Source organism: Ostrinia furnacalis, unplaced genomic scaffold (assembly GCF_004193835.3).
Source record: "Ostrinia furnacalis isolate ACB-3 unplaced genomic scaffold, ASM419383v2 OfSCF1743, whole genome shotgun sequence".
Classification (NCBI taxonomy): domain Eukaryota; kingdom Metazoa; phylum Arthropoda; class Insecta; order Lepidoptera; family Crambidae; genus Ostrinia; species Ostrinia furnacalis.
The window spans coordinates 141,427-147,426 of record NW_021131982.1 but is presented as its reverse complement, the minus strand read 5'-3'; positions in this window follow the sequence as shown (position 1 = coordinate 147,426).

The following is a 6,000-nucleotide window of genomic DNA, read 5'->3' as shown; positions in this document are numbered from 1 at the left end:
GAGAAACTGTTTTATTTCTTCTTTGGTTCTTTTTGCTACTTTCATTTATGTCACTAGTGACTATAGGTTAGAATTGATAGAGACGTCTACTATTTTGGGACTACTTGCTATGTTTTGCTAGGTTTGTACAATTTGAACTCAATGGGCTAAGGATATTATATCTTGCTGCAACTAGATTGAGCCTAGGGCTTTGCTTGCTTGGATTCTGGTTAGTCTCATTGAATATTCACTTGTAGTGTAGTTCATCCCGCGATCAAGAATACAGCAAAAAAAATGATGTAAAATCTGAAGCACTCATTGCCAAAAACACAAACTTAAATCATTTTCATATCTAGGCTTAAGAAATGATGGATATAAAATTTCATCCCCTAATTTCACCCCCTACAACAATTACCACAAAAAGTAGGCTTTATCTATCTATACTTAAAAATAAATCTAATTTGACTTTAAAATGTAAAAACAAGCAAATAGACAGTCAGAGTTAATATAGCATTTTTAATGTTAGCATTTTGTTTCAGATGGTGACTACACACGTGTTGTGACAGGCATAAACACCTGCTAGATAACAATAGTCCTACACATAGCCCGGGGAAAAGGATGTCCTACTGGTATTCGCAATCACCTGGCGAATGTAGTTAGTATGCAACTTATTATTTATACTTCCTTTCCGTGCTGTTTGTAAGCCTAGCTAGTTATTTTTTTTAAACTTTTTTCTTTGCGTGTGGTAAGAAAAATACTTAATATCTTTATTATGCATCTATAATAAATCAATTCAATCAATCAAATATAACATCAATTGAACCACTGTTAAAATGAATTAGGAATTACATAACGTTTCAAACCTTCCTGTGCTCCCGACTACGTACGCGTGAAAATAGTTTGAATATTTCTCTCGTTTTTGCAACATTTTTCATTGATTCCCTGCCCGTAATGGTCGTAGTATGATAATATTATTATATCTTACAGCCTTTCTCAATAAATGGGCTATCCAACACTAAAAACTCTCGCTTCCATCTTCGGCCTGATCGTCACTTACCATCAGGTGAGATACAGGCCAAGAGCTTCCTCGTTGTGGATAAAAAAAAATTTTTCAAATCGTACCAGTAGTTCTTGAGATAAGGGCGTTCAGCCAAACTAACAAACTCTTCAGCTGTTTATTATTAGTATAGAAGTATAGATAATTGACTTTAGTAGTGAATAGTATTCACACTTTTTATCAACAGAATAGTAAAACTATTGATTGTTAACACCAGAACAGCATCACAAAAAGCTCCAAGCACTATGGGGACCCAATTTCATTATGATTTTCTCTTATTGGATTTCTATCAAGAAAATAAGATCTTGTTCGTAACTGCCAACGTAAAAGTGTCGAGTTCCATTCCAGTGTTATTCTTGTAAGAAATCTAGACGTTCCAATAGAGTTTACATTTCATCGGTTATTTCTGTTCCAAGATTGTTGAAGAATAATCCAAGCTAAATTGACTTTACAAAGTTAAAACGAACAAGTGCACAAATGAAATCCGAAGTTAATTATAAGCCTAAAATAACACTTCATTTGGGATCCAGATAAATTGGTTCGACTTGTCCCGAACGTATTTTGTTCATTAGCGTTAAAATAAATTCATTAATAAGCCAAGACAAGCAGTCAACGCACAAATCTATAAATCAAATAGTAAGGGAGTGTCAGAGACAAAAGGACGATAACACGGATGCGGACACACGGTTGCGAAGGATGACAATCTTAAGTCGCTGTTTACTTGTCGCATCTGTTCACCTGGATGAATTTATTCCTAGGTGAACAAAGACGACTGCTTTAGGCGACTCAGTTCACTTGAATGATATCACCTGAGTGAAATGGTTCCGAGGTGATGGACACAATGTGTAATTCTTTTCAGCAGTACTTATCAAATAGGTAATGAAAAATCTCTACTACTTTTTCCCTAACTTTCATAAATTCATACACACCGGTCGGGTATGTGGATAATGCATATAATTATGTGCAGTGCCCATAGGTATTTCTAGTGAACTAGTGTTTTAAACGTTGGTTTTCAGTATAGTTTTTAGATGGTTATCATCTAACATTAACTCTATACGAAAGTGGTAGTTTATTGTACGGATTAGTATCAGGTATTGTTAAATAAAACAAGCTGGCTTATACTTGTATTATCAAAATCAAGGAGCACAGCACATTAATGTGTATGGCAGGAGTAAAGAGACAGTGACACAGATTCAACTGTTTTTTTTATATACAGGGTGTTAGGTAAATGGGTATATTATGAGCCGACACTAGCCTATGTTAACATATGCATATAAATGGTATGGTGAAGTCAGAAAATTGATATCTCCATTTTAATTTTTTTAATGTTCATACAAAATAAAATTTGTAAAATCAGATTTGTATGAAAATTAAAATAATTAAAATGATGATATCAATTTTCTGACTTCACCATACCATTTATATGCATATGTTAACATAGGCTAGTGTCGGCTCATATACCCATTTACCTAACACCCTGTATAGATATGAATAGGATCACTCCTACGTGGACGTCATAAGAGGCAAATAAGGGAAAGAAAGGGAAAATTAGGTATCCGCAACTCACCTAGACAGCGTGTGGAATTTAGGTCAAATTCGCAATTTGCCTCTGGTAAAATTAAAGAGATTATCCTCATGTAGTAGAGACTGATGATGAACACATTTCATGTTTCATTGTTTAGTTATTTTTCACTCAGTCAAATTCCTACGCTCGTCATTTTTAGCGCCCTTGTGTCACACGTCACTCTATATCCGAAAGTGGTTCCCACAAAGATCTCTCTTCACATGCGATAGCACATTAATCTAGGTAACGCGTTATAACGGCCTAACATCTTCGATCCTACGTCCATTGTCACTGCACAATGTATGGGGCTTTCTAATTAATAGCATTTTTGATGATGTCATCAGACTTAAGGAGTGTGAAAGTAGAGCAAACTTAGTTATGTGTAATTTATCTTTGACGTTAACTGTTTTTGGATTTATTAGAGACATTTCTAATTTTTCATTTTGGCTTGCGTATAATTAGATCTTTAGATTATCTACATTCATCATTTTTAACACGTTGTAAGCATAATAGGTATTGGTAGATTTATTAATTTAATACGGTGGCGTCCTTTTAACCTTTTTAATAACTAATATGTAAGTTATTGCATGAAAATACATAGGTACTTACCTAATACATACCTATTTTTAAACTATTTAGTAGATCATGACCTTTGAAATTCGAAATCATGACTTAACTTGATATAAACTTTAAGTCCGAGCGTTTTTAATATTCACATACATGAAAAACCAATGACATCAAACATAATTTTGCAAACTCCCATAAAATATTTCCCCATTCGCTCAAAAAGAAATTCCAGCAAAAGTATCGACTTTATGTTAAAAACCTTATCGCTGTGAAGACACACATACAGAAGGCGAACAAAATCACCTTTAACCCTAAACTGATTCCATACAGGTCGTTAGGGAAGGCAATGTACCGGAGACTTCCGACCGATTTATCTACGTTAGCTCACACGCCATCTATCGGACGTTAAAATGACAGCTTCATGTTTTCGTCGCGTCACGAAATATTTTAGACACTTTTCAATTCGCCTGATGATGCTACGTCGACAGTTTATTTAGCGTCGTATAAATGCATGGAATTATGATGCGATGGGATCACGTGACCTCGGTTTAGGGATCAGTGTTAATATAAACAATAAAATACTACTCGTTGATGAGAAGTTTTAGTCATTTACTTATGAAATCATGGTTATAAATTTGTACCTACTAAATATTAGTTTCCAAGTTAGTAGAGAGAGGTAGAAGTATTTTAATTAAGAAAAAAATCTAGTGGCACTGACAGCAAAAGCATAATATCCCAATATGGTTTCTAATTGGCTACTATTTATATCTCGATTGTCACATAATGATATCAAACTTCATTATTACCCAGATATGCATCCAAGGCGAATTAACAACTGTTCTAATTTCTCAAACCGTCTTTTGTTAACTTAAATAAATACCGGTATCAACAAACAATGGTTTTATCGACGATCTGACGTTATCTTGCTCTAACAAGGTCTTGTTGTATCGACCGAATAAAGCGCCTATAGCCGGTGACTGGTCAAAAGATGACTGTTATGATATCAAATTTACGTAACGTTTTCGCCTTGTTATCTGAACCGAGATTTAGTGTTGCCTTTTGTTGGAAAAACGTGATATAGAAAGCGAGTGGTTTAATATCTTTATGCCTGTTGTTACAAAGAAAGCTATTCGGAAGAAACACGAAAACGAAACGGAAAGTGTAAGTCAAATCGGTTAGACTAAAAACTTAGATCACGCCAGTCACGTAATGGTTCCGTTTACTCTTTCAATTTTACGCGTCAGGTGTAGGGTTAATCTACACTAATATTATAAAGAGGAAAACTTTGTTTGTTTGTTTGTTTGTTTGTTTGTTTGTTTAGTTGTAATGGATAGGCTCAAAAACTACTGGACCGATTTTAAAAATTCTTTCACCATTCGAAAGCTACATAACTCACGAGTAACATAGGCCTAATTTTATTTTGGAAAAAAATAGGGTCCCGTAAAATATTTGGGATTTTCATAAGACGTGGAAAAGCGCCATCTATCGTCATTGGTTAAAATCTTCTTGCGCCTGACAAACATATTTGAGGTACGTAAATATTCATGAAGGCAAAGCTGTCAAACGCCATCTATCGACATCATTAGTAAATTAGTAACTAAATATTACATGCTATGAATAGCGCTGTTCGTAAATACCTAATTTTGAAAATTTAATAAATAAAGATATTTTATGTAATTAAACCATTCACTGTATGTACCTATTTGAATCATTCACTGTGTTTAAACGAGCAAATAAAAGTGTTAATTAGTGACTTTTACAAACTTCCTTGCAAATTCTTACTATGTGCCGCCATCTACCGAGATGAATATTAAGGTACGAGCAAATCAAAGTGTTAATTAGTGACTTTTACAAACTTCCTTGCAAATTCTTACTATGTGCCGCCATCTACCGAGATGAATATTAGGGTACGGTTCAGCGGCGGACAAATGGGATGGGCGCGTGGGCGATTGTAGTTAAATAGGATAAGAATTTCTTCGTTTTTATTTTCTGTATGTAATTTGTTAATTTTTTGGTAGGGTCTTTATTTTAATTACTTAGGTTGGTAGGTACTTACTTATTTGATTTTAATTATAATTACTATAGGAGGTACCTACGTATAATTTGAGTAGAAAGAAAGGTCATTGAATGACTAAGTGACTCACTCACTCATCACGAAGTCTCAGAAACTACAAGTCTCAAAAGAGTTCTCATAGGGGTTAATGGTCTATTCCACTTTGATCACCTGGCTTTGATCACCAAGATGATCAAAGTGGACTCCAGTTAAATTATTTTTTAGTGTTCTTTGATCACCTATAAATAAATTATACCTCTGAATTGTCACATACATGTCCAATTTGTTTATTGCGGTTTTTAGAAAATATCAAAAATGTTACAAAACAAAATATGTAGTAGGTATAACAATTGGACATGTGACTATTCAGAGGAGGTGTGATTTGTTTGTAGATGATCAAAGGACACTAAAATAATAATTTAACTAGAGTCCACTCGGCTCACCTAGGACATCGTATCCGTGGGTGATCAAAGGCACAGAATGAATTCAAAGGACACTAAATTGTCGCTGTAAGTCCACTTTGATCACCTGGCTGATCAAAGCCAGGTGATCAAAGTGGAATACACCTCCTTTTAGAACGTAGGTAGTCACTAAAACGAAATTTTGCAAAATTCAAACCTTATGGGAGTTAAAAAGGGGGTTAGAAGTTTGTATTGCAGTCCTCGGTTTTTAAAGTAAGAGACTTGAAAGTTTAAATGTTTGGTACATCGTGGTACTGTGTAAACATCGGTTTGCCGACGATATTGTGGTCATGGCAGAATCGTTGGAAGATCTTGGCAC